At 39.7% G+C, this 23,762-nt stretch overlaps 1 protein-coding gene across 34 annotated transcripts in view; it reads right to left on the reverse strand.

Annotated features, from left to right (window-relative positions):
• LOC149235836 (uncharacterized) overlaps positions 1–23,762 on the reverse strand; it is a 36,899-nt gene that overhangs the window by 2,339 nt on the left and 10,798 nt on the right. For 32 of the 34 annotated variants that reach the window (XR_016246192.1, XM_089372243.1, XM_089372244.1 and 29 more), the window contains one exon: positions 878–947. The gene's annotated coding sequence lies outside the window, so the exon portion shown is untranslated. Of the gene's footprint in view, positions 1–877; positions 948–1,386; positions 1,523–23,762 lie in introns of all 34 variants that reach the window. The other 2 variants (XM_089372240.1, XM_089372241.1) reach the window with 2 other exon arrangements.

A 23,762-nucleotide genomic window follows, 5' to 3' on the forward strand; every position in this document is an offset into this window, starting at 1 on the left:
AATAGAACTATAAACATATGATGAAGGTTATTGTACAATCTTCCATTAGAGTAATATAATTACACTATTAATTTGCACTTCAATTACAATTTTCACTAGTTACATAGTTAATGATCAGTTATACCATTGTGACTTATATCACGAATATAGAAAACATGTTGATGCTGTGGGAATTTAAGCATCGATTTGCATTTCATTTTGTTATTGGGCATTTACTTGTGGCTGCAGCCATATTCACTGTTCCGATTAACATATTGATATATTGACATCGGAGCCAGAAAGGACGTGATCTGTATCCATGTGTGTGCAGTATATGAAAGTGCAGCATAGGGGAGTTGTTTTCATAGGTCAACGCTGCTTTATGAGGGATGCCTCCGTATCCATGTGTGTGCAGTATATGAAAGTGCAGCATAGGGGAGTTGTTTTCATAGGTCAACGCTGCTTTATGAGGGATGCCTCCGGAACTTTAAACCTAAGTTCCACTTGAAGGAGGCAAACTAGGCAAGGAATATGTTGCAGTAAAGAGAGGATTCCAATAAAAAAGACCCAATGTGAGGCAAGTTGTAATATTTGCTTGAACTAGAGGCCCAATTCCAATAAAGAAGACCCAAAGCGAGGCAAGTTGTAATATTTGCGTGAACAAGAGGATCGACTGTTTGCAACAAGACATTTTATTTTGGACAGAAGCTTAGGAGAACAAAGCCACCATTACAGCCCAGTTATTGCACCACTGAAAATAGAAATTTAAAGTTGAAATGATCACCAATATGATATATCTAATGTAATGATACAGAGGAAAATGCAAATTTAGTATTTAATACAAATTTGGTAAACACTCCTATTACCAAAACAGTAAGAGGTTTGTCCATCCACTGACCTTGAATTTTCACTATTATCAAACCATCCAAATTGGTCCTGCCTCTTGTAACTGCAATTACAAATGTTCTCTGCAAAATTAAAAAAGTAATTACAAGCTTGATAATTATTAAGCTGGCATATAAAGCATGCAAAATTAAAAAACAAATTACAAGCTTGATAATTATTAAGCTGGCATATAAAGCAATTACAAGCTTGATAAATATTAAGCTGCCATATAATTTGTTAAGCTGGCATATATAATTTGTTAAGGATTCCACCAATTGATAATATGATTATACACACACACACCAGTTTTTATTAGTTGTTGGGGAAATATTTCTTAATCCCCTGTGATCCCTGTGATTGTTTTGTTGTCTTTGTGGAGCCTTTTTAATTGCAAACTTTATATTACAATCGTTGTCTGTGGAGCCTTTTTAATTGTGAACTTTATATCTCAATAAAGTAATGCACGAATATACTAACACTGCATGCAATCAAGCTAACATCTATAATTCAAATCAATAATACCTTCACTGGTGGCTTATTGGGTAACTTCCTATTACCATTGTTCTATCTAATAGATGGACTTTTGGATTGAAGAAAAACTGATGGAAACCGCCAAAATGTGCCATAACATTCAAATTTTGACCCTGGAAGGTTTTAGCTGAAGTCAAAAAACACATACAAAGATACAAAGAGTGCATGTTACATTGTTATGCATTTAATAAAAGGAAAAATTGTTGAGCAGAATGAACAAATCTTAAAAAAAACTTGCCAGGCTTAAAAATAAACTGAATTGGCTAAATCTAAACACTATCTAAACATTTAAGATGGACTTGCTTTAACTTTGCCATAACATTCTTAAAAAAAACTTGCCAGGCTTAAAAATAAACTGAATTAGCTAAATCTAAACACTATCTAAACATTTAAGATGGACTTGTTTTAACTTTGCCATAACATTCAAATTTTGACCCTGGAAGGTTTTAGCTGAAGCAAAAAAACACATACAAAGATACAAAGAGTGCATGTTACATTGTTATGCATTTAATAAAAGGAAAAATTGTTGAGCAGAGTGAACAAATCTTAAAAAAAAACTTGCCAGGCTTAAAAATAAACTGAATTAGCTAAATCTAAACACTATCTAAACATTTAAGATGGACTTGTTTTAACTTTGTTGGTACCATCTGATTATTTGTGTTCTAACTTCATTATAATTATCAAGTACATAAGTGAATGGGCCATAACATCCAAATTTTGACCCTGTAAGGTTTGAGCTAAAGTCAGAAAACACATACAAAGAGTGCTTGTTACATTGTTATGCATTCAATAAAAAGTAAAAATGTAAGGTTTTAGCTAAAGTCAGAAAACACATACAAAGAGTGCTTGTTACTTTTTTGTGCATTCAATAAAAGGTAAAAATGGTTGAGCAGAATGAGAAAATCTTAAAAAGAAAGTTGTCCGGCTTAAAAATAAACGGAATTAGCTAAACCTAAACATTTAAGATGGACTTGTTTTAACTTTGTTGGTACCATCTGATTATTTTTTCTAACTCCATTTTAATTATAATTATAAGTACATAAGTGATCTGATTATTTTTTCTAACTCCATTTTAATTATAATTATAAGTACATAAGTGATGGATTTGTTTTAACTTCGTTGTTCCAACTTCATTATAATTATGAAGTACATAAGTGACGGACTTGTTTTAACTTTGTTGTTACCATCTGATTATTTGCTCTAACTTCATTATAATTATTAAGTACATAAGTGAATCCATAAAGCTCAGTTACAAGAAACAAACAAATTTATGGACCTATTCGAAATTTTGTTGGTGCCATTTGATTATTTGTTTAAATTCATTATAATTATTATCAAGTACATAAGTAAATCAATAAAGCTCTTACTAAGAAATAAATTTTCTAGGTCATGAATTATTTTTCTTTTGCGAATGATTTTTCATTAAAGTGAAAAGACCTCGTTATCTCTTGGAACAAGGACTAGCATTATATGACTAGTAATGATTTCATTTACTGAAAAACTCCTGAATCACAAGGATAAAGCAAGCAACCTATTCAGAGGGATGCATTTGAAATTCTATTCAGATAAAACCCATTTGATTGGGAAAAAATGGATCAGCTTAAAGGAAAAATTAGTAGTGTGTTTTGTAGGGCAGGGAATTATGACAAAAAGCGAAAAGGATTCCTGCTCAAGTCAAAATGTTTTAGCTTCATGAGACCCCAAATTTCTTTGGGAATGCTACCAACCAGAAGATTGTTGGTTATATTCAAAAGCTCCAAATCCTTCGTACTCCCGAGCTCTCAAGAAATGGAGGCTTGTGGTTCCATATGTACAAGAGAGAGAAATATTACAAGGTCTCTCCTGCAACTCACATGCAGGGCAATGAGTGATTCTTCTAGTCTGCAAGTCCATAAGGGAGGAAAAGTATTTTCTTGAATACTAATAATGCATCAAAATCAGAGCTTTCAACATGGCTTACTGCCAATAATGTCACTACCATACACACCACCTTCATCAGAAATATATTCACGAAGATCAACTTGGAAAATGTTATGACTCCATAACACAAAATCCTCAATTATGCAGATAATTGAAGGCAATGTATAAGCCAAACTTCTATCACCAAATACACAAACACATGAATGTTGACACATGAAGTCTCTAGTAGAATCAGACCAAAAATGTAAAGATACATATCAGTGGCTCTGAATCCTGATACTTGTGCCATGATCAAATCTTAGATAAATAAGTACCATGACATTACTTCTACCGAATGATAGAAAATAGGCCAGCAGGATGTACTGAACTTTTGGACATTTATGGAAGTAGATAAAGTGTTAAGTTTTGGTATGTTCTATGCTAGAGCAATTTATTTAAATTTTCACAGTTAGCAATCACATCAGCATTACGATAAACTGCAGATAGAACATAAATATAATATGCAGAAGACAAGCCAAGACAAGAGGACACAAGATATGGCGCAAGCCAGGGACAAACCCCACAATGTGTGGGGAAACCCTTTGATCAATTCTTCTTTTATCTTCAAAGTTCAGCAGAGAAAGAGAGAGAGAGAGATAGTACAATTACAACAGAAGTCAACACTTTGACTTGTCTAGATCTAAGCATAGATCATCTCCTATAACGACGAGATCAGTTGAAGACATTCTGCTTCAACTGATACCTATCATCATGCTGCATCTCGTCCTCTAGTTGCACTACTGCATATTGCACCATGCTGCACTAATCATGATAATCATCATGCTGCCCATGTCCATGATCTTATCATGCTGCCCTTCATGTTCATGATCTTATCATGCTGCCCATACTAATGTGCATCATCATCATCATGATGCTGTCCATGCTCCATGTCATCATCCATCATTATACATCATTCAGGTCATTCATACATCATGCTGCCAACAGACCTAATTTGTCATGCTGTTACCTACAGCAATCCTTCCTCTGCCTGCGTATAAGGTGTTACTATTTACAGCGGAATGGGTGACTATATATATCAGCGTATATGTCTCCATTTACAGCTACATATATCTGCGTGTCTGTCTCTATTTATATTGGAATATCCTTATGATGAACAGCATATATGTGTCTTCAAGAACAGCGTGTAAGATAGCTTCATGACTGCGTATGGACCCTTTATTAACTGCGTGTTATGACTTTATGACTGCGGCTGTTCCAGGCATCATGTTGACTGTCCATGAACTGCGTGTAATGATTCCATATGACAATGGATCCAAATTAGGGCATTACGTTGAATGATCTGCGTGTTATGACTTTATGACTGCGGCTGTTCCAGGCATCATGTTGACTGTCCATGAACTGCGTGTAATGATTCCATATGACAATGGATCCAAATTAGGGCATTACGTTGAATGATCTGCGTGTTATGACTTTATGACTGCGGCTGTTCCAGGGATCACAATGACTGCATTTTACTTCTAGACAGCGTAGAGTATAAGGCTTCTTGACAGCGTGTTAGGGCCTGTTCTTCTCAGCAATAATTCTTTTCTTAGCTGCGTTATAGAGGCTTCCTAGACAGCGTAGATTAGGCCTCACTTTAACCACATAGGAGCTCCCTTGACTGCGGCTAGGGCATGACTAGGAGTCTCTGTTTGCTGCGTAGATCAACCTGCGGCTAGGGCATCACCATAAGGCCAGCGTATTCTTTTGGTTCTCTCCTTCTCCAAAAACCCAGACGTGGAGAGGAGATCACCTCAAGAATACGTGTGTGCAAATGATATCAAATCCTCATCTATTTATACCAAAATGAGGATGATGAATAGACACGTCGGTTGGGCTTCTAGAGCCTACATAAGAGCTGGTCGGCTTGACTATAATTACATAAACAAAATAAATTCATATCTCCATAAATACTTATCGGAATCGGATGATCTTTGGATCAATCCTACACCTCTCGACGAGAGGGATCCAATAAAAATATCAGCTGCCAGAAATAAGATAACCCACATGGAGTTTGGCCCTAGTTGCCAATTTAACACTCCCTCTCAACTAGGGAGAACTCCATCCGCTGATCCATATGTACGACTGTACTATCTCTGCCATCAGTGCCCTGCACTGCTCTGCCCATCTTTGCTCAGCTCTGCTGGCTCTGCTCTATTCTACCCAGCTCTGCTGGCTCTCCTAGCTCTGCTTTGCTCAGCGCTGCTGGCTCTGCTAGCTCTGCTCTGCTCAGCGCTGCTGGCTCTGCTAGTTGTGCTCTGCTCAGCTCTACTCATCATTGCTGGCTCTGCTAGCTCTGCTCTGCTCAATTCTGCTGAACTATGAAGAAGAAGAATTGATCGAGAATGAGTCATATCATTCTCCACTAACTCGAAGTTAGTCTCAGAGTGCGTACCACTGGTCCCAGACCAGTCTCAACCGACCCGAAGTCAGTGTCATAGTATGTACGACTCTCACTGGTCCCAGACCAGTATCGCAGTCTCAGAGAGTGTACCACTGGTCCCAGACCAGTCTCAACCGACCCGAAGTCAGTGTCATAGTATGTACCACTCTCACTGGTCCCAGACCAGTACTGCACTGACACGAAGTCAGTCTCGGAGTATGTACCACTGGTCCCAGACCAGTCTCAGCCGACCCGAAGTCAGCGTCATAGCATGTACAACTCCTACCACTAGTCCCAGACCAGTATCATTGATCCCAGATCAATGGAGGACATCCTAGCATAGGGAGTACGGTAGATACAACGATGCGTCCATCGGTATTACTATGGTCCCTAACTTCATTTCCCTGCTCATTGATCAGATGAGAGGTACTTCCCATGAGTCCCAGACTGCATGGGTAGGAAGCCTCGACAGGAGAACTTAATCAATCCTGTCCTCACAGGAGAACACATCAATCCTGCTACAATCGCCATGGAGAACACATCAATCCAGGCTGCCATGGAGAACACATCAATCCAGGCCTCACAGGAGAACACATCAATCCTGCTACAATCGCCATGGATAACAAATCAATCCAGGCCTCATAGGAGAACACATCAATCCTGCTACAATCGCCATGGAGAACACATCAATCCAGGCCTCACAGGAGAACTAATCAATCCTGCTACAATCGCCATGGAGAACACATCAATCCAGGCCTCCAGGCCTCACAGGAGAACTAATCATCCTGCTACACAAGAGAGCGAATCATCTTGTCCCACAAGAGAGCGAATCATCTTGTCCCACAAGAGAGCAAATCATCTTGTTTCAGTGCGCACCACCAGGGGAGGGTGAGTCACCCTGTGGTCGTATGTTGCTCCAATAGAACTGCAAGCCCCCAAAGCTCCTAGAGCTCAATGTATGCAGCATGCAGGACCCTTTTACAAAGGTCTCTCGACGACTCCAAGTCGTTCGAGAAAATCACAAATTTGATCTTTCCTCAGGGCTCTGTCCTGTACATCATCTCAGTGTGATGGAGCCTCCTTGATCATCAACTTACCATATCCCAGATAAGGCAGTAATTGATGTCTATCTGTTGGAGCAATTGTCAAATATGGGATTCCTCAATAATCGAATCCCATCTCTGGTTGTCACAGAGATTCACAGTGGTATTCATCATGTGTACAAACAGCTCACTGAAGAGCTTCAGCAACCAGACTGCCTCACAGAAGGCCATACTATCAGCAATGTATTCTGCCTTGGTGGTGCTCAGAGTCACCGACTTCTGCTTCCTGCTCATCCAGGATATCAAGGCAGATTCCAAACAGCACTGAGAAGTGCTCTAGTGATCCTCCATACTTCCTGCCCACTCATCATTCGAATAATCATGTGGTTTCATATTTTCGGCAGTGTATCTCAATTCATGAGAGATTGTGCCCTGAAGATATCTTAGAAGATTCTTGGCACCAATCAAGTGAGGCTCAACCAAATATGAGCTCACCATGCTAACTGCAACACAGATGTCCGGACGGAGGTTCTCCAAGAACATCAACGCGAATGAGTTTATGAAACTCAGAGGCATTTCCCAAATCTGGTCCGACATCATTACCATATAACTTCTGAAAGTTAAGATCCTCGAGGCAGTCACAAGCTTGCATCTTATCTTCCCACATTCAGAATCCAACTCCCTCTGTCTCCTATAAATGAGAGAGTCTGCACCTGTTAGACATAGGTGCTGGTACGAGAGGTTTATCATCCACAACCTTCGAGTAATGGTTTGGATCGGTTTCACTCCTAGTGAATCTCAGCTGCATTAGACAGCTATCAATCCTCTCATATTATGCCTGAGGTGTTTTTCATCAAGCCATAGAGGGCTTTCTTCCACCTGTATACATGAGATTCCTTGATCATGATTCTCAAACTCCTCGGGTTGTTCCAAACCAGTGAACCTGCTGCATGAGGGGAATGGTACCCTTATAATATTTTCCTTTGGTACATTTTAGACATGTCCCTTCATGCTTCCTTTTGAATTCAGGCATCCTAGTCACCATTTGACTCACAGACCTCTAGAGCTGAGTCAATGGACATGGTCCCTAGTGGACTTCCTGCAACTTGATAAAAACCCTGAACTCAAAAACATCTTTAAAAGATCTATTTTTAAACACGTACCTTTCCATCGACAAGTGCCACCCTGCAACCTTTGACTTCCATTTCCGAGATGGACATCAGGTTCGATCAGGTACATAAAAGAGATTTTGGGGTTCCTTGCTTTCGTGGAAGAGTTGACCATTTCCTTGATGACCTGCATTACCAGTCATTCTTTTGATCATTGAAGATGTCCCAGGAATGATTGTTATCTTCATCAAGAGATGTGTCTCTGCCATTCGGACACTCCTTCGCATAACGGCCGATTTTATTTCAACAAGGCATCCGCCTTTCCTTCCACCCTTAGATCCGAACTTCCCAATGAAGTGATCTTAAGATGGACCATCAGAATCTTCCGCTGCGCCATTCTGATAACATTCTCTGCTTTGACTTCACCCTAGGTGAATTATGAGGAACCCATTGATCCTTCTGTCTTGTCCCAACTGTCTTTGGTGATTGCTCTTTCACTCTTGCTTGGGCATTGTCTTCACCTCAGCTCTGATACCATGTTAAGTTTTGGTATGTTCTATGCTAGAGCAATTTATTTAAATTTTCACAGTTAGCAATCACATCAGCATTACGATAAACTGCAGATAGAACATAAATATAATATGCAGAAGACAAGCCAAGACAAGAGGACACAAGATATGGCGCAAGCCAGGGACAAACCCCACAATGTGTGGGGAAACCCTTTGATCAATTCTTCTTTTATCTTCAAAGTTCAGCAGAGAAAGAGAGAGAGAGAGATAGTACAATTACAACAGAAGTCAACACTTTGACTTGTCTAGATCTAAGCATAGATCATCTCCTATAACAACGAGATCAGTTGAAGACATTCTGCTTCAACTGATACCTATCATCATGCTGCATCTCGTCCTCTAGTTGTACTACTGCATATTGCACCATGCTGCACTAATCATGATAATCATCATGCTGCCCATGTCCATGATCTTATCATGCTGCCCATGTCCATGATCTTATCATGCTGCCCTTCATGTTCATGATCTTATCATGCTGCCCATACTAATGTGCATCATCATCATCATGATGCTGTCCATGCTCCATGTCATCATCCATCATTATACATCATTCAGGTCATTCATACATCATGCTGCCAACAGACCTAATTTGTCATGCTGTTACCTACAGCAATCCTTCCTCTGCCTGCGTATAAGGTGTTACTATTTACAGCGGAATAGGTGACTATATATATCAGCGTATATGTCTCCATTTACAGCTACATATATCTGCGTGTCTGTCTCTATTTATATTGGAATATCCTTATGATGAACAGCATATATGTGTCTTCAAGAACAGCGTGTAAGATAGCTTCATGACTGCGTATGGACCCTTTATTAACTGCGTGTTATGACTTTATGACTGCGGCTGTTCCAGGCATCATGTTGACTGTCCATGAACTGCGTGTAATGATTCCATATGACAATGGATCCAAATTAGGGCATTACGTTGAATGATCTGCGTGTTATGACTTTATGACTGCGGCTGTTCCAGGCATCATGTTGACTGTCCATGAACTGCGTGTAATGATTCCATATGACAATGGATCCAAATTAGGGCATTACGTTGAATGATCTGCGTGTTATGACTTTATGACTGCGGCTGTTCCAGGGATCACATTGACTGCATTTTACTTCTGGACAGCGTAGTGTATAAGGCTTCTTGACAGCGTGTTAGGGCCTGTTCTTCTCAGCAATAATTCTTTTCTTAGCTGCGTTATAGAGGCTTCCTAGACAGCGTAGATTAGGCCTCACTTTAACCACATAGGAGCTCCCTTGACTGCGGCTAGGGCATGACTAGGAGTCTCTGTTTGCTGCGAAGATCAACCTGCGGCTAGGGCATCACCATAAGGCCAGCGTATTCTTTTGGTTCTCTCCTTCTCCAAAAACCCAGACGTGGAGAGGAGATCACCTCAAGAATACGTGTGTGCAAATGATATCAAATCCTCATCTATTTATACCAAAATGAGGATGATGAATAGACACGTCGGTTGGGCTTCTAGAGCCTACATAAGAGCTGGTCGGCTTCTATAATTACATAAACAAAATAAATTCATATCTCCATAAATACTTATCGGAATCGGATGATCTTTGGATCAATCCTACACGTCTCGACGAAAGGGATCCAATAAAAATATCAGCTGCCAGAAATAAGATAACCCACATGGAGTTTGGCCCTAGTTGCCAATTTAACATAAAGCCAGGTAACGAATTCAAGAAACAGTGAAGGTAGAAATTTCTACTAGGACCTTGTTGCGAATAGAAACAAAGGGCAAGTCCCTAAGTGAGTTTGGATAGATAAAGCCAGGTAACGAATTCAAGAAACAGTGAAGGTAGAAATTTCTACTAGGACCTTGTTGCGAATAGAAACAAAGGGCAAGTCCCTAAGTGAGTTTGGATAATATCATCAATTGTCTCATAAAAATAAAAAAGCACATGGACAAAGACCACCTGCCTAGATATCATTTGTTGAAACTTGGAGGCGTGTATATCCTGCTCGAATGTAAGCAGTCAAAGGATGACCGTGTATTGACAGATTCGTTGAATCAGGGTTTGTCCAAGTTTATGGAATTGTGAACTAAACCTGATCTAGTTTTCTTTTGGATTTGGAACTACAACTAAACAAGTTCATTAAAATTGTGCGCTGCTCTTGAAATAATAACATTGTTTAACACAACAATTTGTGCTCTGTAAAGATCATCATCGAGAAAAGGAAATCAAGTGTGCCAACATCTGTATCACAATCTGCACATTAATTGGAGACAAAATACAATCATTGCCTCTATGACTTGACTAGCTTCCTTTCATCAGTCTATTGCACAAATAGAGTTGTTTGACTACCACAAATGTTAATTTTGAAGAACTTTGAAACTCTTTCAAAGATATATGAAAGTAGAGGAATCACAATGAAGTATGCAGATGGCTCAAATGGGGGTAATGCACCACTTCAAATTTTCATTTCTAAAACATTCTTCATAAAACTTGGAGAAAACAATGTCTATGGATGTTGATCCACCTTTAATAGGGAATAGGTGTGGCAATTATGTAGTATATTCAGTAGTTAGAGGGGTTGGAGTAGGCATTGATACATGAAAAGGATTCAAAATTAACCCCAAGGAATTGTGTTGTTGTAAGAGGGAGTGTAGATTTATCTTGTTGTTCTTGCTTTGTTGATAGTTGGGAGTTTCTTTGTGAATCCAATAGTCATTGAAGAGGGCTTTGAGCAGATGCTTGTGGAATTCCTGAACCAGAGACATCTTTGGTCTAACAATTATATATCGATCGATGGAAAAACAAAAATGCAAAACATTGATTAGAGTGAAAAGAATTACCTATTGGACCAATAGATGGCTCTTGCCCAAAGGATTCATTTTACTTGTCCAACTCCAATTGGTGCCATAGTTAATTTATCACCTTCTAAACTATGCATAATTTCAATATCAAAAACTTCCTTAGAAGCCTACAACTAATATCTTTCGCAGTAGAGATTGGTTTGCAACTTTGCATCTTGTTTTGAAGATTGTGATAGATCCTTGCAAGCATAATTGGATTCCCTAATGATGGGTCAGGTGTCCACTCTAAACATTGGAAATGTTTCTAAATTATAACGCAGTTCACAAACCCAAGAATTCTACTTGAATAATCTCACAGGATATTTTTCAATTATACGAGAGATGAAGAGATGTAATGAAAATTGTTTAACAAGAAGAAGCCAAAATCTCTAACACGGACTCACAAAAACATCAACTTACATATTTCACCATGTAGAGGTTCATAGTTTGTCAAAGTTCAAACAGAATTTTTGGCTTTTTAAAAAGTGGAATTATACCCATCATCATGGGATCCAATTGAAGCTTTGAATGTAATGAAAATTGTTTAACAAGAAGAAGCCAAAATCTCTAACACGGACTCACAAAAACATCAACTTACATATTTCACTATGTAGAGGTTCATAGTTTGTCAAAGTTCAATCAGAATTTTTGGCTTTTTAAAAAGTGGAATTATACCCATCATCATGGGATCCAATTGAAGCTTTGAAACTTTGAAGCGGACCAAAGATTCAATTGGATTCCCTAATGATGGGTAGGGTGTCCTGTGTCCATTCAAAACATTGAGAATGTTTCAAAATTATAGCATAGTTTAAAAATCCAAGAATTCTACTTGAATCATCATACATGCTATTTTTTCACAAGTTTGCTAAAATTAATTCATAATTATTATGCAACTAATTGCCCAAATATAAAAATGGTAATGCTAGGGGTAACAAATATCACAGGTGCAAAAGAACAAACAAATGTTGTCACTCTACCTCAAACCAGCACAATCAGGCAAGGGAAGGAACATGCACCCTCGTGATGTGACATTTATGGAACTTAACCACAAGAGAAGGATCAGAAACAGGGAAAGGAACATGCACCCTCATGATGTGACATTTATGGAACAAAACCACAAGAGAAGGATCAGAAACGGGTTCTCTCCCTCTTTGTTTGTTGGTATTAACGGATAGAAGTCATACTAATCTATGGGTGGCAGAATGGAAGAATCATGGAGAGTAAGAATGGAGATAAAGTAAAAGTAATGCATTCAATCTTCTTATACATTTGTTATTTCTGTTACTTTTATCTCCTTGCTGTCAGTTAAAGAACATATTTCATTTTAGTAGTTGTGTTCCTAGGTTGTTCTAAGGGTATTGCTTATAGATATATCAATGTTAATGTCAAGGGTAATGAGAACATTATAAAGCAGGGAGGGTTGGACAAGTAGCTATCAATAAGTGGTCACACCTATTATATATATGGAAAGGTAAATATGTTTGGGACATTTAGAGTTATGGCTTCTGTGAGATGAGCAATTTTGATCTGATAATTCCAGATCAATCACAATATGATTTTTAGTCAAATCAGGATGATCAGTATGTTTGGGACTTCCACCTCAAACTAGGATGATCAATTAGGGTGAAGAACCATGCACTTGACAATGATGAATCTTAACCCGAACAGAAGGATAAGAAATTGTTTCACCCTTAGAAGCAAGAATTAGCTGCTTGAAGTCTCATTATCGTGTGGAGTGGCCAGATGGATCCACTCCGGATGGGAATCCAATACTCATTGAAGAGGGATTTGAGCATATGCTTGTGGAATTCCTAAACCAGAGACATCTTTGGTCTAACAATTATATATCGGTCGATGGAAAAACAAAAATGCAAAACGTTGATTAGAGTGAAAAGAATTACCTATTGGACCAATAGATGGCTCTTGCCCAAAGGATTCATTTTACTTGTCCAACTCCAATTGGTGCCATAGTTAATTTATCACCTTCTAAACTATGCATAATTTCAATATCAAAAACTTCCTTAGAAGCCTACAACTAATATCTTTCGCAGTAGAGATTGGTTTGCAACTTTGCATCTTGTTTTGAAGATTGTGATAGATCCTTGCAAGCATAATTGGATTCCCTAATGATGGGTCAGGTGCCCACTCTAAACATTGGGAATGTTTCTAAATTATAACGCAGTTTAAAAACCCAAGAATTCTACTTGAATCATCTCACAGGATATTTTTCAATTATATGAGAGATGAAAAGATGTAATGAAAATTTTTTAACAAGAAGAAGCCAAAATCTCTAACACGGACTCACAAAAACATCAACTTACATATTTCACTATGTAGAGGTTCATAGTTTGTCAAAGTTCAATCAGAATTTTTGGCTTTTTAAAAAGTGGAATTATACCCATCATCATGGGATCCAATTGAAGCTTTGAAACTTTGAAGCGGACCAAAGATTCAATTGGATTCCCTTATGATGGGTAGGGTGTCCGGTGTCCATTCAAAACATTGGTAATGTTTCTAAATTATAGCATAGTTTAAAAATCCAAGAATTCTACTTGAATCATCATACATGCTATTTTTTCACAAGTTTGCTAAAATTAATTCATAATTATTATGTAACTAATTGCCCAAATATAAAAATGGTAATGCTAGGGGTAACAACTATCACAGGTGCAAAAGAACAAACAAATGTTGTCACTCTACCTCAAACCAGCACAATCAGGCAAGGGGAAGGAACATGCACCCTCATGATGTGACATTTATGGAACAAAACCACAAGAGAAGGATCAGAAACAGGTTCTCTCCCTCTTTGTTTGTTGGTATTAACGGATAGAAGTCACACTAATCTATGGGTGGCAGAATGGAAGAATCATGGAGAGTAAGAATGGAGACAAAGTAAAAGTAATGCATTCAATCTTCTTATACATTTGTTGCTTTTGTTACTTTGATCTCCTTGCTGTCAGTTAAAGAACATATTTCATTTTAGTAGTTGTGTTCCTAGGTTGTTCTAAGGGTATTGCTTATAGATATATCAATGTTAATGTCAAGGGTAATTGAACATTATAAACCAGGGAGGGTTGGACAAGTGGCTATCAATAAGTGGTCACACCTATTATATATATGGAAAGGTAAATATGTTTGGGACTTTTAGAGTTATGGCTTCTGTGAGATGAGCAATTTTGATCTGATAATTCCAGATCAATCACAATATGACTTTTAGTCAAATCAGGATGATCAATATGTTTGGGACTTCCACCTCAAACTAGGATGATCAATTAGGGTGAAGAACCATGCACTTGACAATGATAAATCTTAACCCGAACAGAAGGATAAGAAATTGTTTCACCCTTAGAAGCAAGAATTAGCTGCTTGAAGTCTCATTATCGTGTGGAGTGGCCAGATGGATCCACTCCGGATGGATGAACCATAGCAAGTTCCAAGTAAATGAGGTGTTGAGAATGAAGAGAAAGATATGGCTTCGATCTTCTAATGCATTTGTTTCTTTTGAGACTCGCTTTCATCTCCTTTTTTTGTTGATTTTTGGGTAGTTGCAGGAAGTATTCCCCAGCCACACAAGTTAAAATCAAAAGAACGAAAAAGTCAAAATCAAAAGAATGAAAATTTAATTTAAGTTAAAATTAAAAGAAAGAAAAAAAAAAAATTACAAAGAGACATGCCTCTTTAGGGAAACCGCCTCTTTGGGGCAGGCAACTTAATATCACTATAAAAAAGACACCCATTACACACTTATCACACATATTTCTCTCTCTCACAGACGTATGAAGTAATCTAGGGCAACCACCTCTTTGGGGCAACTTAATATCACTATAAAAAAGACACCCATTACACTCTTATCACACACATATTTCTCTCTCTCAACCACCTCTTTGGGGCAACTTAATATCACTATAAAAAAGACACCCATTACAATCTTATCACACACATATTTCTCTCTCTCTCAGACGTATGAAGTAATCTAAGGAAGAGGCCAATGTTTCTAAGAAGTTGAATTTTTGTGTATAATTACTTAATGATCGTATGAAGTAATCTAAGGAAGAGCCAATGTTTCTAAGAAGTTGAATTTTTGTGTATAATTACTTAATGATGTTCATATATCATTGGAAGTAATTACCAGATGTGGAAAATTGTGTTTGTCTAATTAGCATTTGAAAAATCAACTGGTATCATAGCAATAAGATCTTGCAAGGAAAAATATGTGTTAAATCATAGCAATAAGATCTTGCAAGGAAAAATATGTGTTAAATTTTTGAGTTGTTACAATCTTTATGTAACAACATATTTACTTCTTACTCCTACCTAAATTTATGCAAAGAATTCCATGAATTATGGTGGGCAGTAATTCCTGGTAAATTTGTTTAATTATCGTAACATAAACAATGTACTACATATTTACTTTTTATTTCTCCTAATTTTATGCAAAAAAATCACATAAATTATGGAGGAACGATTCAACAAAGTCAAACACTATATGGGTGGATTATAGCCTAATTCTAATGGAGTAAAATAAAAAATTTAATATGAAGAGATTGAACCTCAAAGCACTAATGAGTAATTGGTTAAAGAATATGTGTGGGGTGAATAACAACATAGATCCACTAATGTTCATTAGACATTAACCTAGGAGATTTAAAGTGCATAATAGAAGATTCTCCCAGGATCGAGCAGACATCTAAGATCTACCAAAAAGTTTGGACCATGCTTGTGCCACTTAATGTTGGATCAATCAATCGGTAGCTTGGCTGAGATGAATTATTCTTAATTATTTGATATCATAGAATAGGGCTGAATTAAGCTCTAGAAATTAGAGTACCAAAACCAAGATAAGCGCTCACTTTTGGGCCTTGTTGAGCAGTTTTAGGAACAAAGTTGAAAGATACTCTAGAGCCAGAGGGAGTTGAGGAGAAAATCTCCTAGTGATGTGATTCACAGGGTGTCGATGAAAGTTGGAAGTCTAAGGTTTTGTAAACCCTAGAAGACTAGAAGTCTTTGATAGAGGAGAAAATCTCCTAGTGATGTGATTCACAGGGTGTCGATGAAAGTTGGAAGTCTAAGGTTTTGTAAACCCTAGAAGACTAGAAGTCTTGGATAAGACAACCCTAGGGTTTTTGGATAAACCCCTAGAGCTAGACCTAGATCGATGTTTCCATTGAAAAAAGAAACCCTAGCTCATGCTTGATGATGAGGACAAGGATGAGCATTTCTAGCTTGATGAGATTGCAATGCTTACTACAAGAAGGCAAGGATCAAGAGGGAGTTGACAATTCCCTACAATCCTCAGATTAAAAGGGCCTCCTAATGAGGGTTGCAGGTACATTGTGAAGGTTGCTTAGGCTTAGGCAACAGATGTACGCATTGGGAAGAATAAAGAAAAGTTTATGACAAGAGTATTCTCCCAGGGTGGAGCACAAACTCTGATAGAGAGATTTGTGTTCAAGAGGGAGAAATGGAACTAGACATCTAGAACCATGCCGGAAGACTAGAAGAGATTCCAGTTTAGGAGCAGAGAGTCAAATAGAGTGGAATGATGCAGCCTACTGAGGATTGAAAGGGTCTCTCATGATGATGAAAAGAAGTAGGCTCCCAAGGATGTGGATTTAGGTCCTTCTGTACCTTTGGAACATCCTTTAGATCATCAGGAAGAGATAGAAGGGTCCATTGAGCTAGTGGACCCACTTAGGGTCGTTGTTCCAAAATCCAAGAAGAGGTTGGCATGGCTTCGAAGTACATTGAAGGATGTAGAGGGACATCTAGCTCCCCGTGGCACCTTTAAGGAAAGAAAATATCCTAAGAAATACTCTGAATATGTTGGTCAAGGTTGTCATTGATGTCAATATGGCATTGTTGGAGATCACAAATATTCTTATAATACATGAATAACCCTTGTTGTCCTAACCTCATGAAAACCCTAGAAAAAACCCTAATTGTATTGTAGCTAACCCTAATACACACTCATCAAACCCTAGCTATGATGATAAAACCCTGCTCTTTATTAAACATATACATTTCATGCAATCCCTATGGTGGTTCCATTCCTCAATAATTCAACATGCCTCAGCACCAAAGTATATCGTAGTGGTCCCTGTGGTCCCTACCTAACCAGCGTTTTGTCATCCAAATAAATAAACACAAATATATACAAATGCCACTAGTCGGCTTCAACAAAAGTCGGCCTCTCCTACTGACATGTCTATTCGTATAACTCAAAAAAACTTGTATATATTAACGCTTAAAACTCGACATTCAAGTCAAGAAATCTTAGTGATCAATACAAATACGAGGCTCAGAAGGAGACAAAACCCGAGGAGGAAAAAGAAGATTAATTGTTTGGGCAATTCTTGTGTTAAGGGTCTTTCAAGCCCGGATCTGAGTTACATTCCTCTGGAAAGGCATGAAACTTGTAATCATTATCACTTGTGGAAAGCCCAGACTAAGTGGAACAGTCATGTGTGGGAGGCTTGAAGCTACAACAATTTGTGGAAGCTTGGATTCATATATCTGTGATAACTTCTAGAGCTCGAACCTCACATCAGATCTGTGATTACCTTGAGAATAGTCACTGTGGACAATCATTCATTAAGAGCTCGGATCTGTTGACACTTGGACCAGCAATAAACCTTAAAGGACAATTAGCTCGGATTGGAGGACAGTTAGTTCGGATCACTTGTTGAGGACAATTAGCTCGAATCACTTGTTGAGGACAGTTAGCTCAGATCACTTGACTCGAACCTGTGATATCAACAGTTCAGACCTTCTACATCTGCGGTCATACAACAGTGCCTTGGATTGAGGCTTGAATCAACCTTCGGACCTGTTGCAGCCTAGGTTGAAGCTCGGACCTGTGGAGTAGTGCCTCAGACCTGTTTTACCTTTCAAAGTTTCGGACTGTCTCTGAACTGGAGCTCAGATAGATTTCTTCTCTAATATGTGACAGACCTTTCACCTGTGAGCTTGGTGCCGGACAATAATAAACTCGGACATCCTGTGATAGTTTCCTGTATATATAGAACAGTCTCAAACTTATTAACTCAGACATGTGGTGTTAAGCAGGTCTGTTGGGTGCCTCTTTGAAGCTCAAACCAGTAAAAACTTTAGAAGAACAGTCACATGTTATGGTTTGGATCTGTGACTTGGCTTGAACCTGTGACAGTGTTTATAAAGTTCAGTCTACACATCAAAGACCTGTGGAATCTTGGCACACACATAAGCCCAGAACTGTGACTTGATCGGTGGACCTGTGGTGACTTTGTAAAAATTTCTGAATCTACACATCAGAAATCCTACTGCAATCACCGGTTTATCATCTCCTACTTGTTCTTTACATTCAACAAGTTATTTAATTACTTAAACAGTGATGAAAATGCTATTGCAGCCTACACATATATACAGATCATGAACTGAAATAAACTGAGACAATCACACAAGGGACACCGTTATTTTTGGACAATCGTCCCCGAAAAAACCCAATTCGGGAAAACCAGTGCAGCATATAGAGGGTTTGTATTATTAAGCAGATTTATGAATACAACTAGGGTGCCAAATCTGGCTCACCCAACAGAGAATAAACCTGGCAGAAGTACCTCTATCTGGAGACAGATATTTTGACAATTCCAGCAACTGGATGATCAAACCCCACATATGACAATTGTTGTTCCCAGTGCTGGGCAGCGATGGCTGCTCCAAGCTCTACGCTGGAACTACGTCACCTCCTTAGGAGCTGTGTCACCCTCCCAGTGAGCCTCCCTTGCTTAGAAGTCGATTTGCTAAACTGTTGGTCTCTTTGCCCCACAGAAAACCCCAGTGCTGCCTCTAAGGGACTGTGTCAGCCCCTCTAGCTTCTGCGTCATGGAGCTATGTTGTCTCTCCTGTTGTTGGTCTGCTTCTCTGCTATGTATCCTCAGCCTTGGACTCAGGTCCCTCTGTCGAATTGCCCCACTCACTGCAACTTAGATCACTTAGCTCAACTTTCTCAACAATCCATGCCCCAGAAAAATCAAACTCTTTGATCTCTTGGTGTATCTCCAACTGACCCTCAAGCCTCCTCTTATACTTTTCCTGTTGATGAATCAACGGTCTGATCTAATCTGTAATCAACGGCTAAGATTAAAACAGGCTTGATCCTCGTCACTTAGAAGTTTCTCACCCATATTCTTATTAATACACATTAATATTTTTATTTTCCCAAGTTTAGACTTAAGAACCCATTAAAAATATTAATTATTTTAATAACCCCTCATCCGAGTGGAATTTCTCCAAACGATTTCTAGGTTCTGGAGATCTCATGTATTCTAGCCCCTCCACAAAATTTTGGAGCTAGAGCACATCCGATGCTACCCAGAATCAACACTCCCTCTTAGCAAGGAATGTGCTCTAGTAACACTTCTCAACAAAAGTACTACACTGATCCATTGCATCGGTCCTTTGTGCTGCTAATGCTTGGCCTGCTGCCCTTCATCCACTACATCGTTGCTCCCTGTATTGTTGCCCATGACTCTGCCACTGCCATTGCTACATCTATACTGCAACTCCCTCTCAAAATGTTGCATCATGCTGCCCATAGCACTGCCACTGCTAACTACTACACTGCGACTTAGTTACTGAGAAGTAAGTAACTGAAACTTCACCCAAAAACTGACATCCTGGTCAGTATGGATGCCTCGTGATCCTGAAGCTACCTCTGCTGCTAATCTGCGTTGACCCTCTGCTGCACACTGCTTTGTGCCTCTCGCACTGCTACAACATCCACTGCGCTACCTCAGACTTTGGCACTCTAGCAATGCCACTGTCGCTCCATCACACCTCGCTCCAACCGATACCCGTCAATTTGCTACTGTCGTTAAGAGCTCCCGTAGCCGTATGTGATCCAATAGTTTGCGCACCACAAGGATCCTGCCCTGGTGTAGTCCTCTCGACTACAACTCCATGTCGCCCCACCTCTTCTCCAGAGGTGCATGAGCACTCATGGCACAATCGTCATCCTCGCTTTCCTTGTCCTCTTTCGCTAGAGCGGCCTTTGATTCAGAAGCCTCCCCCTTGCCCTTCTTCCAGGGGCACTGAGTGGCATAATGTCCTAGTTCCCCACAGTTGAAGCATCTGACCTTGGTTATGTCCTTCTTCTTTCTCTTTTGCTGCCCTTGTTGTCCCGTCGATGCGAAAGTTGCATCCTCCTCCTCCTCCTTCTTGACCCGGGCTCCCTTGCCGCTACTCCCTATCTTTGTCATCCTCCTGAGATCTTCTTATCGAATAGCTACCCACATCTCCTCCCAACTGGGGAGAGTCGCTCTGCCCAAGATACTTTCGACAAAAGTCTCCCAGTCCTCGGTGACAACATTTAGGGCAGTACTGACCATGAACTCAAGATCTGGTATAAACCCCACGAAAGTCAACTGGTCGTGAATCCCTTGCAACCTAAGAAGGAAGGGATCGATCTCTTCTCTCTTCTACATCTGGTACTATCTCAGCTAATTTTCTAATAGCATCTTCCGTTGCACGGAAGATCCCTGATACAAGGTGGTTAGTGCCTCCCACATCTCCCTTGATGTGTTCTTCTCAGCAATGTGTGGTACTACATGATCTTTCACCCCGTCATGTGGCACTTGGCCTTAGCCTGGGCCTCCTCGTACTTCTTCAACAGACTAGCATCGACCGGCTCAGCAACTACCTTCAAGGCATAGTCCTTTGATTCGATGTTTGTCTAGGATTGCCAAGACCCTGGCCTTCCAGATGACAAAATTGGATGCTCCATCCAATCTGTCTTGATCCCTCAACCCATTCATTGACATCTCTGCTAAAAAATAGGACTGGTTCTCTTCTCCCTCTCCTGCTGTCAATCTAGCAAGACTTGGATCTGGATTTCTTTGGTGCTAGAAATCCTCTAAGGAACAAGCTCCTCTAGACTCCCTCTGAGTCCTGATTTCCTTCACGGAAATCCTCCTACCAATTGTCGAATCACTTCCTCTCCAATCCTCCTTTGCTACTGCAACCCGAATCTAGATTTCTTTGGCTAGAAATCTGTCAAGGCAGTGACTCCATCTACCTCGGCTCTGTCTCCACAAACACTATTCTGCACCAATCAGAAAAAACATCCCACCAACTCCTCAAATCGAATCTGCTCTTCTCCCTCAGCCCAACAACTGATTGTTTCGAACCTCTCAGGCTCTGCGCTGGCCCAAAGAGCTAACACAATCACTGCGTGGGCTCCTCTCTAGCTCTGCGTCACCCTCTGCAGGCTCGAAAAGCTGACACAGTCACTGTGTGAGCATCTGCATCACTTCTCTGGCTCTACTTCACTCCTGCAGCTGTTCCACTGCCTTTGAAGCAGCGCTAACACTCGGGACAACTACTTCTCTGCAGCAAATTCTCTGGATTTCACGACTAGTGTCTTCAGTGTCCTATGATCTGCAATGCTCTGATACCATGTGAAAATTTCTAAATTTACACATCAGAAATCCTACTGCAATCACTGGTTTATCATCTCCTACTTGTTCTTTAGATTCAACAAGTTATTTAATTACTTAAACAGTGATGAAAACACTATTGCAGCCTACACATATATACAGATCATGAACTGAAATAAACTGAGACAATCACACAAGGGACATCGTTATATTTGGACAATCGTCCCCGAAAAACCCAATTCAGGAAAACTAGTGCAGCATAAGAGGGTTTGTATTATTAAGCATATTTTTGAATACGACTAGGGTGCCAAATCCGGCTCACCCAACAAAGAATAAACCTGGCAGAAGTACCTCTATCCGGAGACAGATATTTTGACAATTCCAACAACTGGATGATCAAACCCCACATATGACAATTGTTGTTCCCAGTGTTGGGCAGCGATGGCTGCTCCAAGCTCTGCGTTGGAACTGCGTCACCTCCTCTAGGAGCTATGTCACCCTCCCAGTGAGCCTCCCTTGCTCAGAAGTCGATTTGTTGAACTGCTGCTCTCTCTGCCCCACAGAAAACCCCAGCGCTGCCTCTAAGGGACTGCGTCAGCCCCTCTAGCTTTTGCGTCACCCTCTCTGGAGCTGCGTTGTCTCTCATGTTGCTGCTCTGCTTCTCTACTATGTATCCTCGGCCTTGGACTCAGGTCCCTCTGTCGAATTGCCCCACTCACTGCAACTTAGATCACTTAGCTCAACTTTCTCAGCAATCCATGCCCCAGAAAAATCAAACTCTTTGATCTCTTGGTGTATCTCCAACTGACCCTCAAGCCTCCTCTTATACTTTTCCTGTTGATGAATCAACGGTCTGATCTAATCTGTAATCAACGGCTAAGATTAAAACAGGCTTGATCCTCGTCACTTAGAAGTTTCTCACCCATATTCTTATTAATACACATTAATATTTTTATTTTCCCAAGTTACCCATTAAAAATATTATTTATTTTAATAACTCCTCATCCGAGTGGAATTTCTCCAAACGATTTCTGGGTTCTGGAGATCTCATGTATTCTAGCCCCTCCACAAAATTTCGTAGCTAGAGCACATCCGATGCTCCCCAAAATCAAGAGACTTAAAATCTTTGGACAGTGAAGAACTCATGAAGAATTGAAGGCTTGAATAGTGACGAGTTTAGAGACATGAAATAATTTATGATTTTGAACAATGAAGTGAAAAAGTCTTGGACCGTGAAGCATTAGGAGTCTTGGAGCATTTCTTGGAGCAATGAAGTATTTGGATAGTGAAGAAGCCTTGGCCGGTGAAGAAAATGAAGCTCTAGACAGTGAATTATTTGGAGCTTTAGACAGTGAAGCTTTTGAGAAGTTTGGAGCATCTCCAATGTGCAAATCTTATGAAGTTTGGAGCATCTCTAGTGTGCAGATCTTGTGAAGTCTAGTGTAAAGATCTTGTGAAGACTTTTTTGAGCATCCTTGAAGATTTAGTGCACACCTTGGAGAAGCCTTCATTTTGTGAAGTTTGGAGCATCTGTAGTGTGCAGATCTTGTGAAGTCTAGTGTACATATCTTGTGAAGACTTTTTTGAGCATCCTTGAAGATGTAGTGCACACCTTGGAGAAGACTTTATTTTTTGGGATAACTTATTGAAGCCATCATGAGGTGACCTTGCAGTTTTTGTTTGGGTGACACGAAGAGAAGTGGCAATACCTTCTAAGAAGATAAGGTTGTCATTGATGAAGTGATTTGGAGAAGGCAGTTTTGAAGATATTGTCAAGGCTCGTTGTGGAAGATATTGGGAGCCATAAAGAATCATCAAACTTATCTTAACGAATTGAAGTTGAGGGTTGGAGCCTCATAGAGACAATGTTGGTGCCTTGGAAGATAGGGTTGGAGCCCTAGAGGATAGGAGTCTTCAAGAGACCAGGTTGGAGCTTGTACCAGAGATAGGGTTGGAGCCCTAGAGGTTGGTGCCTCAAATTAACAAGGTTGGAGCCTTGGGAAGTCCAAGTTGATGCTTGGCATAATACAGGTTGGAGCTTGGGAGATTGAAGATTGGTGTCTTCATCTAGGGTTGGAGCCC

Source organism: Pinus tabuliformis, chromosome 8 (assembly GCF_031772625.1).
Source record: "Pinus tabuliformis cultivar Carrire ecotype Pingquan chromosome 8, CPIR1, whole genome shotgun sequence".
In the NCBI taxonomy this organism is placed as follows: domain Eukaryota; kingdom Viridiplantae; phylum Streptophyta; class Pinopsida; order Pinales; family Pinaceae; genus Pinus; species Pinus tabuliformis.